Source organism: Phacochoerus africanus, chromosome 9, assembly GCF_016906955.1.
Source record: "Phacochoerus africanus isolate WHEZ1 chromosome 9, ROS_Pafr_v1, whole genome shotgun sequence".
Taxonomy (NCBI): Eukaryota; Metazoa; Chordata; class Mammalia; order Artiodactyla; family Suidae; genus Phacochoerus; species Phacochoerus africanus.
In genome coordinates, this window is record NC_062552.1 from 1,751,226 (window position 1) to 1,763,191 (window position 11,966).

The window sequence follows — 11,966 nt, forward strand, 5'->3', positions numbered from 1 at the left end:
ACCGACAGACAGAGGTACCTTTGGGACTGACTGTGACAGGGCCCCAGGGAGTACAGGAGAGAGCCTAAATACGAGCGACAATGTCTCATCAGAATCTTAAGAAGTTCTCCAGACCCCGCTGTGATCACAGGGGTTAATATTTTCCCCAGCTGTCCCCCCAGCCCAGAGACCACCTCTTCCAGGAGCTGGAAAGGGGAACCCAGGGGAGCCCCAGCTGGGACCCACGCTCATGCCCCTGACATTGCTTTTGCTCTTGTTGATTCTGTTCTGCATTCGAGTAACTCACGCTGGTTATAGTAACGCTGTGTAGATGGCAATCTTCCAGGACACTTTCGCCCGATCTTCAAAGAAAACACGAACAGAAAGACGCTAAGGGCCGCTTCTCTAGAGTAGACACCCTACTTCCTTTGTACATAAGGTCTCAACCTTTCAGAGCAATGACCTGTAGGCCCCCTAAATAATTCTGGAAGATGTAAGGTCTCGTTTGGGCGGTATTCTCCCTTCGCTCTGCAGAATCACACACTAAAAACGATGCATTTTTCAAGAAGTTCATTTGGATGGGTGCGTGCTGGTTTTAAGTATACTTTTAGTCAAAGTTTAAAATCAAACAGTGTTGAAATCCTTGGCCTTTTTGTGAAAACAGAATTGTCATTTCACCCTACTCATCAGAGATACAATTTTGCTATAACACCTTGAGGCTCTTGTTCAGAGAAAATAAGGCGGTCATTTGATTTTGCCCATGACGCTGTGGGAAATGCCCTGTCCTTCACCGCTGAGCGTCCCACCCACGTCTGCCCTTTGTCCATCGCCACAGCGCTCCTGCTGCCCCCTGTGGGCCCCGCTGGCGCCCGTGAACTGGTGTGAAGGCGCGAGAGGATGGGCCCTGTGGCTTGGGGGCAGGAAGAGCAAGTTTCCCGAGGTGTCCTCGTCACCCAGCATTCTTGGGAAGCTGATCGCCAAAGTGCCCATCGCCACACAGCAAGTCTGCGACGCCGAGGGCCATCAGGGCGGGTCTGGAGCCAAACCTCCCAGCCAGTGGACACTGGGTGTGGTCAGCAGGATAGAGGCCCCCAAGAGACGTCCATATGCTGGTCCCCCAAACCTGTGACTGTGTCACCTCACGAGGCAAGAGGGACTCTGCCCATGTGCTCGAGTTAAGGATCTCAAGAGAAGGAGACCCTCCATTCTGTGAGGTCCCGGGGGGCTTGATGTAACCAGGGGTTTGTGTGCGAGAGGAGCAGGAAGGTCCGAGCAGAGAAGGACATCTGGGCACAGAAGGAAGGTCAGAGGGACTTGGGCCACAAGCCAAGGCAGGCAAGCGGCTCTAAAACTGCAAAAGGCATGGAAATGGGTTCTGCCCTGGAGCCTCCAGAGGAACCAGCCCTGCTCTGGATTTCTGAGCTCCAGAATTGTGGGAAAGTACACTCCGGTGGCTTTCAGCTTGGGGTGATTGGTTAGAGCAGCAACAGGCATCTAATACACCCATTTGTTCACAAACAGCCAATTCTGGCTGTCTGGGCTGGGGCAACAGGAAGCCTGCAGGCTGGAGACACCCCTTGCCTGTACAGCGACGGCCAAGACCTCTCCGTGCTGTTTTTCTCGGGGCGCTGCCCCTGCACCGTGTCATCCACCCTCACAACCACATACTGGGCGCTGTGCAGCTCTGGCCCCACTTTGGCCGCGGGGATGTCACCGATGAGGTTGGGGCTGGAACCAGTCCTGTGATCATTACATAAAGCCCCACTGCTGCTGGCCCGCCTTCGTTAGGCGTCTGGAATAGAATCACAGACAGTGTTCTAGAGACGGAGAGGGCGTGGCTCTCTGCATGTGAAAACTCCCCATGCCGCGTGGAAACAGCTGGGTGGATTTCACCACATCTACAATCCAACCTAAGATGGGCCATAGGCTGTTCTTTGAATCAGGGAACTCCAAAGAGACACCTGTTTTCCTCTCAAGTGGCTGAAGCTAGGCGGGGTCACCCGGCCCCCGGGACCCCTGGCAAAGAGGGCACTTCCCCTAGAGGCGCTGATCTCTGCTGGCAGCGCTGATGCGTGCTCCAGGTGAGAAGCAGCAGGACCCAGCCCTGGGGACCTGGACAGCAGGAAAAGAGGAAAACGTGCCCCAAAGAAGCTTTGAACTAAACCTAAAGTTACTGCAGTTTACTCTTGGTTATTATAAGCTTAACAAATTATAAGTCCAGCACTCATGTTTATTTCTATTAAACCTTTCCTAATAAGAGTGGGGTTGGGTTTTTTTGACTGGGCTACAACTCAATAAAATATTCAATTTTATCAAGGCACGTCTGTTTCCCTGAGTCACCCTGCTGGCATAATTGAAGACATTTTGGGAAATGAGACAAATCATCCATAATCTCATAATCCCAATGCAAGCTATTTTTTTCTCTTATGTTATCCTTCCCCCCCCCCCCCCCGCCTTTTTCGGCCACACCTGCAGCATATGGAAGTTCCTGGGCCAGGGATGGAATCCAAGCTGGAGCTGCAACCTACACCACTGCTGCAACACGTGGGTCCTTAAACCACTGTGCCACCGTGGGAACTCCTACCCTTTTTTTTTTTTAATGCATGTATATTTTTACCTCAATAGTTTTAAAGCCATGTAAGAAGTATATGTTCCAGGCTGGGAAACAAAGTTACCCAAAACTCCACCCAGAGATAAGGATCGTCACGCACAGATTTTTTTTTTTTTAATTTTTAAAAATTGAGATAAAGAGCACATAACAAAATTTACCATCATGGCTCAGCAGTAATGAACCCAACTAGTATCCATGAGGACCCAGGTTCAAGGGGGTTGGGGATCTGGCACTGCTGTGAGCTGTGGTACAGGTCACAGACGTAGCTTGGACCCCACATTGCTTTGGCTGTGGGATGGGCCAGCAGCTACAACTTCAATTTAACCCCTAGCCTGGGACCCTCCATATGCTGCGGGTGCAGCCTAAAAAGACAAAAAAAAATGTTTGATCTTAACCTTTTTAGGTATATAGTTCGAGACACTGTAGAATTAAGTATATTCCCATTGTCACACAACCATCCCTTCCGTCCATCTCTCAAACGCTTCTCATCTTGCAAGACTTAATATCTGTCCCCAGTACACACCAACTCACTTCCCTCTCCCCCAGCCCCTGGAAACCACTTCTATTTTGAGTCTGAGTTTGACTACTGCAGGTAGTGGAATTACACAGTATCTGTCCATTTGTGGTCGGCTTTTTTCATTTGGCATGTCGTCAAGGTTTATCCATGCTGCAGCAGCTGTCAGAATGTCCTTCTTTTTTTCTCTTAAGGCTGAATGAGTTCCCACTGTGTGTGTAGATGACATTGTGTTTACCTGTTCATCCTTTGAAGGACAGCTGAGTGGCTTCCACATCCGGCTGTTGCGACTAGCGCTGCTGTGAACGCAGGGGCACAGATACCTCTGCAGGATCCCCGCTTTTAATTCTTTGGGGATTATGCCCAGAAGTGGCATTGCTGGGTCATACAATGCTTCTACGTTTAACATTTTGAGGAACTGTCACACTGTTACAGATTCATTTCCACAAGTGGATGGACCATCTGCTCTTTCTTCTAGTTTCTCAGTGGGCGGCGAAGCGCTTCACACAGCAGTTTTGAAAATGCTCCGCCGCTCTCCTCCCTGGGGGCCGTGGTGGGAGAAAGCAAGGTGGTCTGGCCTGGGGGGCCTCAGTGCCACAGATCTAACCCCAGCATCTCTTCGGTCTCATGCTTTAAGATTCCTCCTAAAAGAGTCTGAGGGAGTGTCTCGCATTAGAACAAAAAAGTGTAAAGGCCACTCTAAAAATATACCAGCCCACACCAGTGCAAATTGTTTTAAGTTTGACAAGAATGTGTATGAATGTTGACCAAGAAAGTAGGACCGTGGCGCTGTCTGCGCAGCAGTGCCCTGTAGCAGCGGGTCGCCCTGAATGTGGACATTCCTCGGTGCCCTCGGGTCACTATGCCTCCTGGAGGCCCTGGCTGCACAGCCTGCATGTGGGCTGGAGGCTGGCCTGGGGTCGGAGGGAAGGCCCCACCGCCACTCTTGAAGATCCTTCAGGAAATAAAGGGCTGGGGGCCAGGGTGGGTTTCCAACTTGAGGCACTGAGCCCACTAGCGCGGGTGGCCCCCACCAAAGAGACCATCGGCGGAGGGACGTCGGTGGGTCACAGATGCTGGAGGTACAGACAGAATTGGCGCTGGACCCCCTGAGCACGAGCGCCTCGCCACCCGGATGCAGCAGGCACAGGCCTGGGCTGTGGTGTGTGTGTGTGCGTGTGTGTGACCGTCCTGACCCCCAGGTAAAGGGACGAACAACCCGCAGTCCCGTCCTTCTCGACCTCCTGTTCTAACCGCCCTCGGTTCCTTAGCGTCTCCCTCTGCTTCCACGACTTGCTCCTTCTTCATCCCATCTCGCCTCCACGCGCCGCAGCCAAAGGATGTTGCCACTTCAGGCCTGTGGCTCCAGGGTGAGACATTAGAAGCCATCAGCGCCTCCATTCCAGAAGGCTCTAAGAGGGATGGCGTTACTAGGGCCGGGTACTGGAAGCCCAGAAAGGGACACCCACCACATTCTGGGGAATTTCCGAGATGTGAAGGTGGTGAGAAGGGGAGGAGGGAGACACCCCGCCGTGGGAGATGGGAGGCCCAGCAAGAGTTCTGCTGCAGCTTGAGTTCAAAGGCACCCGGGAGCAGAATTTCTCCTCCTTGGAGGACTTCCGTCATTTTCTCTTAAAGCCGTCGGCTGGCGTGATGAGGCCAGCCGCTTGATGGCCCGCAGTCTGCCTGATTCAAAGTCTACTGATTTTATTGCTTCTCGGCCTTTTGGCTAAGATCAAGTGCAAAGTCTACTGATTTAAATGTTAATCTCGTGTTAAAAGAAAGCAAATCCTTCCCAGCAATGACTAGACTGGTGTTTGTCTGAGTATCTGCATCCTATGGCCTGGCTAGGGGGACCCACAAAATCAGCCATCACACTGGGCTTCCTCTTCCTCTCCTGGACCATACGGGGAAATCGTCAAAAGGCCTTCAGTGGGCAGGAGCAGGACGTCCGAGTTTTGGATGCTGCTTTGGCTCTGGACTTTGCGACCCCAGGGAAGACACCTGGAGGGCCTGCACGTGTCCAGGAGGGGGTGGAGTCAGGCCCAGCGGAGTTCCTAGGGGGTGAGATCCTGGTACCCCGTTGTTGGGTGTGGAATTCTTCCATGTTGAAGAGTCCACGTGGGGCCCACGGTGAGGAGGTTTCCTGAGCCCTCCGGGGCCTCCACATATCTCTGCTCAGCCACTAGCCACCTTCTTCCGCCATGCGGGCCGGTCTTCTGCCTGCCTCACCTCCCACTCACTCCAACATTCCCTGAAGGCTTTCCCGGTTTTGAGAAGATAAGGTAAAAACACATGTGCATCCAGGAACTCATCCCAGGAGGGCCGAGAGGGAGGGCGTGTGAGCAGAGAGGCTGCCGGCCCAGGAGGAAGACCAGAGTTGGGATGGGTGGGATTCCCTGGGGTCCACGGGGCCCGCCTCCCGGAGCAGAGCTTTCCCTGCTGCCCCGTGGCACTGTCCTGTCACGAGAAGGATTAAAGAGTGACCCACACAATCCATGAGCAGGGAGGAGCTTCATTACCAACAAGGGTCAATGAGGATTAAGGCGTGGTTGCTGAGAGCCCTCAGCCATTGAATGAGGCTCCGAGGAACGTCTGTGCTCACGATCTGGGCGCTGCTTTCCTGAAACCAAATTGCCCTTTAACTTGGTTCTCTGCTGATTCTGTTGCATTTAGTGTGAATAATGCATGTACTCACCTTGCCAGAAACTTAGCTCTTCAGCTCTCTCACCTCTTCTTTCTATTCGAAGGAACACAAACCCTCCCAGATGCACTGCCACCAGTGCATGCAGCTAATGAACCAGCTCTGCAAGATCCACTTCTGTCCTTTCCGCTGCCTGCTGTTGGAAATTAAGATCACTCTGGCTCCGGTCGTCAGTGTCAGAAAGTGAGACATGTGGACAAAGAGACATCTTGACAAGGCTCTTTACTTCTTCAGAAGGGCACGGGTGCTCCAAAAGCACGTGTGCCAAACAGAGGACCCTCCCCTATTTATCCCTAACGCAGGTGACGGACCTGTCCCCTTCCCATGGGTCGGGTCAGGTCAGGTCGCACCTTCTTCCCGGTTGGCTAATTAAAACAAATTGTTGCTGGGAGAAGAGGGAAAGAGGAAGGGGGTCGCAGGAGGGTGTTTCGGCTGAAACGGGAGCAAAACGGAGTCACCAAGATTTCCTTTGATAGAAAAGACATTGTTACTTTTCACACTGCCACAACTAAATTAGTCCCACTCGGTACCAACAGGATCCGAAACCCAGAGTATCCTCTAGAAAGTGGTTGTGCAGGAGTCCCCGTCATGGCGCAGCGGAAACGAACCTGACTAGTATCCATGAGGAGACACGCTCCATCCCTGGCCTCGCTCAGTGGGTTAAGGATCCAGCATTGCTGCGAGCTGTGGTGTAGGTCGCAGATGTGGATCAGATCTGGTGAGTCTGTGGCTGTGGTGTAGGCTGGCAGCTGTAGTTCCAATTTGACCCTTCGCCTGGGAACTTCTACATGTTGCAGGTGCGGCCCTAAAAAGTAAACAAATAAAAGAGTGATCATGCAGACAACCCAAAACATGCTTGTATCAACATCTTTAGAATTTTGATACCTACCAAAAGCATCACATTAATTAGTTTGCCAGACTTTGACTTCAGGAACTTGGGAGCGTTCTGATTTGACATCAGCTGGTAGCTGCCATTAGCGCTTCACAGGTGCGCTGTCATCCTCTCCGTTACTTTTAGGGGCGTTGCCTAGAAGGAGGGGTCAAATCATAAGGGGCTGGGTGGCAAGTGGTGTTACTGATTCTTTCCAGTCGGCTCCCAGCAAAGGTGCACCTGACGGGTTTGGTCCGGAACAAAGGAAAGCGTTACTCCCCGACCATTGGGTGGGGAGGCGCGACCTCGCTCCAGAGCACACGTCCTCCCGCCAGGCCGAGCGCAGACCAGCTTTGTTGGGACCCAGGCCTGGGGGTGGGGCGGGGTCCTTGGGGCCGGCGCAGGAGTAGCTGCCGCTCACCTGCCAGACCTCAGCGCCAGGTGCAGTGCCTGCACACCTGGTCAACTGGCCACCTCCATCTTGGCCTGAGAAGGAGTGGGCGAAGGGGTGGGCGGGGCTTCTGCACACCCGCTGACGTCTTAGATTGACCGTCGTGGGCCGAGCCTCTGCACACGCCCGCTCTCCATCTGGGACAGACGGGTGGTGGGCGGAGCTTCTGCACAAGACCCACCCCCTTCCATCTTGGACGGAGGGGCGGTGGGAGGGGCTTCCGTGCGGCCCTGAGCGGAGGCCTCCCGGCAGCCACCTTGCCCCAGGACCCTGTTTCAAGGCTTTCCCGCGGCGCCTGGGAGCCAGCGAAGCCACGCTCGACACCGAAGAGGTGGGAAAAAGGTTAGCCTTTATTTTGATACTGACTCTGTGGTTATTGCCCCGGAGGTGTTGGGGCTCTGCGGTGACGAGCCCTCCTCCGCCGTCTGTCCCGCTCCTGGCTGTGGAGGCCGCGGAGGGCGCGGGTCTGTGCCCAGAGGCCTCCTGCTGAGCGCGGCGCGTGACCGGGGAGCCGAGCTTCGCCGCGCGGACGGGTCTGGGGGTGGCCGGGCCCTCCGGGAGCAGCGCGGCTGCACGAGGGGCGGAGGGGGAGAGCGGCGAGGGCTGCAAGCGCCGGGGGTTCCTCGGGGCTCGCCCGTCCGCCGGCAGTTGGTACCTGATCCGGGAGGGGAGCCGGGGACCCTGGCTCGGAGAGCCAGAGCGGCCCCCTCCGAGCAGAGGAGAGGCCGCAGTCCTGGGGTTCCAGTCTTGAGAGCAGCTCCTGGGCCTCCCCAGCCCATCTCAGAGAGAGGTGGTCAAGCCGCCGAGTGTACCAGCCCTGGGACCCTTTCCCCCAGGCTTCGCCATGCCTTGTCCTCCACTCCGATTGAGGACCTTGTTCTGTCTTGTCCGGCGGCCTCATTTCTTGGGGTCGCCTCTTGGCTTTTGGGGCTGGCCACCCTTTACCAAACCGAAGTGATCCCAAAGGATGCTACCGTTGACCCCTGGAGGTCAGGGAGGACAGGAAGCCCTGGGACCGCTCTGCTGCCTTGTACTGGGGCCACTTGGTTGAACTGTGGTTTGTGCTGTGGCCTGCGACGCCCTGGTTTGGCAGGGTTAGTTGGAAGCATGGAAAGTTATAATTTAGGCGGGTGTAAACTATGTACGGAGAAATACAGCCAAGCCAATCCAGTAACGCGGTGTGGTAGAAAATTCAGTTACAGAGGATTATAGCAAAGTAGTCTAAGCTCTCTGGGAACAGTGGTTTTAGCATTCATTGTAGAGTGAAAATCTGCAGGCATTTTAAAACGTTGTTTGGTTATACTTTTTCATTTTGCCGTAAATCCTTTAAGCAGACATTGCACTCAGAAATTAAGTACCGAAATTTCATCTCAAGAAATAGGATGTGTATTGTGCACAGAATGTTTACCACCCACCACAGGTGGCAAAGTGTTATCTCTGACCACCTGAGGATGCTAATCTGTAAGGACAGACCAGCACCTCCTTCAAAATTTAGCAGTTAATTTAAGAAAATTCTACCCAAAGACAATAATCTAACAGGTGAAGCTGCAGGGAGCTCATTTATACAGACTTTTCAGTATCGAATGACCCGGAGCATGAGGAAGTTCCCTGGCCAGGGATCAAACCCAGGCCACAGCAGCGACTCAAGCTGCTGCAGTGACAATGCCCGATTCTTAACCTGATGCACCACAGAAGAACTCCCAAATGACTGTTACTCTAAATTATTTTCGGTCATTTTCAAGAAAATAAAGCTATATAGCACTGACTCCATTAGCAGAAGAGAAAGTTTCTGTTTTGCTAAAGCCAGTTTCACAAAAGTGTTCAAATAAAAAAGCAGTTTACATTTTTCATGTAATTCACAGATAGAATCAGATTTAAACTTTTGGAAGTTCTCTCTCCCAGAGGCATAATAACACAATATTTTGTGAATGAATGCTGTTATAAATTTAGTTAAAATCTTTAGTGAAGATTTTTGTAATGACAGTGAGTCAAGTTTTCATGGAACAAAGCTCTGTAAAAACAACATTCTTACTAAATTAAAAACCTTTGGAGCAGAAGTGCCCTTGGTGTTATGATGTGCCCACAATTCAAGTCTTAGTATTCTTCCAATAAGATAGAATCTATAATTATCCAAATTTACAAATATTCTTTTTATAATTACTACTACACAATATTTGTGATGAATTTGCCAGTGAATATAAAAAATGTCATTATAGTTATGCATATTACTTGGAATAGTTATGTGTGCTCTTCTGAAGAATGATTTTTAAATCAGCCTGACTCTCCCTCAGTGATATCAGCTTTCTTTGAACTGAGTGTTCTAACTTCCAAGTGCATTTTGTTCAAAATTAGAAACATTTAATCAAAATATTCAAAGAATGGGATGTTCAAATTTTAATTTTGGTGATTTTGAAATTATCAAAAACAAAATTTGTAAATAGGAAGATAGAGTTGTAACTACTAAAACAAGAGAAAACCTAAAAAAAATTATGTGAGCTAAGTGGTATACAGGACTTAACTCTGAAATTCTAAAACTGAATTTTGGAATGTCTTGACATATGGAAAGAATCTTTATATAGAGTTCCTTTTCTTTTTTTTTTTTTTTTTTGCTTCATTCATGGCATGTGTAAGTTCCTGGGCCAAAAATCAAACCTGTGCCACCGCAGCAACCTGAGACACAGCAGTGACAATGCTGGATCCTTAACCTGCTAAGCCACCAGGGAACTCCAGAGTTCCTATTTTTAATTGGACAAAGTTATACTCTGTTAGAATGCAATGAAACTGAGTGAGGTCAGAGATTTTGTAGCATATAAATTTGGTGAAAAGTTCAAAAGAATTATATCAATTATTTGGTGTTTCCAGTAGAAGTATTTGGAAAAGAAACTCATGGAGACAAAACAGCTACCTATGGAAATACTCTGACTGAAATATTTGTATATTTTAATATGAAAAAAATGGGATCAAGATCTTTCATTTCTCAGCATTTGCTCTGAGCTTACTCGGTCCTCAGCTACTTGGCCAGGTTCGGAGAAGGCTGTCTAGACCAGAACTGTGTTTGCACTGATCACTTAAGGCTGAGAAGTTTCAAAGAAAAATGAACTGATGTAAGGACTTGGGGAAGAAGGCAGATAAGATGGGATAAATGTAAGAGAGCAGGTATTTATGATGACTTAAAAGAACATCCCCAACAAAATACTAGCAAACTGAATTCAGCAATAAAGCATCATATACCATGATCAAGTGGAATTTATTCCAGGGATGCAATGTCCACAAATCAATCAATGTGATACACCACATTAAGAAAATGAAGGATAGGAGTTCCCGTCGTGGCGCAGTGGTTAACGAATCCGACTAGGAACCATGAGGTTGCGGGTTCGGTCCCTGCCCCTGCTCAGTGGGTTAACATTCCGGCGTTGCCGTGAGCTGTGGTGTAGGTTGCAGACGCAGCTCGGATCCTGCGTTGCTGTGGCTCTGGCGTAGGCCGGTGGCTACAGCTCCGATTCGACCCCTAGCCTGGGAACCTCCATATGCCGCGGGAGCGGCCCAAGAAATAGCAACAACAACAACAAAAGACAAAACCAAAAAAAAAACAAAAAAAACACAAAAAACAAAAAAAAGAAAATGAAGGATAAAAATAATATGACCATCTCAATAGATGCAGAAAAAGCGCTTGACAAAATTCAACATCCATTCATGATAAAAGATGCTCAACAAAGTGCATATAGAGGGAACATACCTCAACATAATAAAGACCATATATGAAAAGCCCACAGCTAACATCATACTGAATGGGGAAAATCTGAAAGCATTTCCTGTAAGATTAAAAACAAGAAAAGGATGACCAGGATCACTTTTATTCAACATAGTAGTAAAAATTCCAGCCACTGCAATTAGGCAAGAAAAAGAAAATTGGAAAGAGGTAAAAATGTTTGCAGATGATGTTATATATAGAAAACGCTAAAGACATCACCAAAAAACTGTTAAACTAAAATTCAGCAGATTTGCAGGATATACAGTCAACATGCAAAAGTCAGTTGTGTTTCTATACACTAACAACAAACTTTGAGAAAGCGAAATTAAGAAAACAATCCCATTTACAATTGCATCAAAAAGAATAAAATATCTAGGAATAAATTTCACTGAATGGGTGAAAGATCTGTACACTGAAAGCTGTAATTGATGGGAGAAACTGAAGACAACACATAAGTGAAAAGATATTCTGTGCTCATGGACAGGAATAATTAATATTGTTAAAATGTGCAGACTACTCAAAGCAACCTGCAAATTCAATGCAATGCCTATCAAAATTCCAAAGGCTTTTTTTTTTTTTCTAGAAAAAGAATCCAAACTTGTATGGAACCACAGAAGTCACTGAATAGCCAAAACCCATCCTGAGAAAGAAGAACAGAGCTAGAGTCATCACACTTTCTGATTTCAAGCTATATTACAGGAGTTCTCATTGTGGCTCAGTGATTAACGAATCCAACTAGGAACCATGAGGTTACAGGCCTCGCTCAGTGGGTTAAGGATCCGTTGTTGCTGTGAGCTGTGGTGTAAGTTGCAGACACAGCTCAGATCCCGCTACAGCTCCAATTGGACCCCTCGCCTGGGAACCTCCATATGCCATGGGCGTGGCCCTAGAAAAGACAAAAAGACCAAAAAAAGCTATGTTATAAAGCTGTAGTAATCAATACGGTATGGTATTGGCATAAAGACAGACACACAGATCAATGGAACGGAATAGAGAACCCAAAAAATAAACCCACACATATATGATCCCCTTTCAACAAGGGAACCAAGAATATACAACGGGGAAAGGATAGTCTCACTAATAAA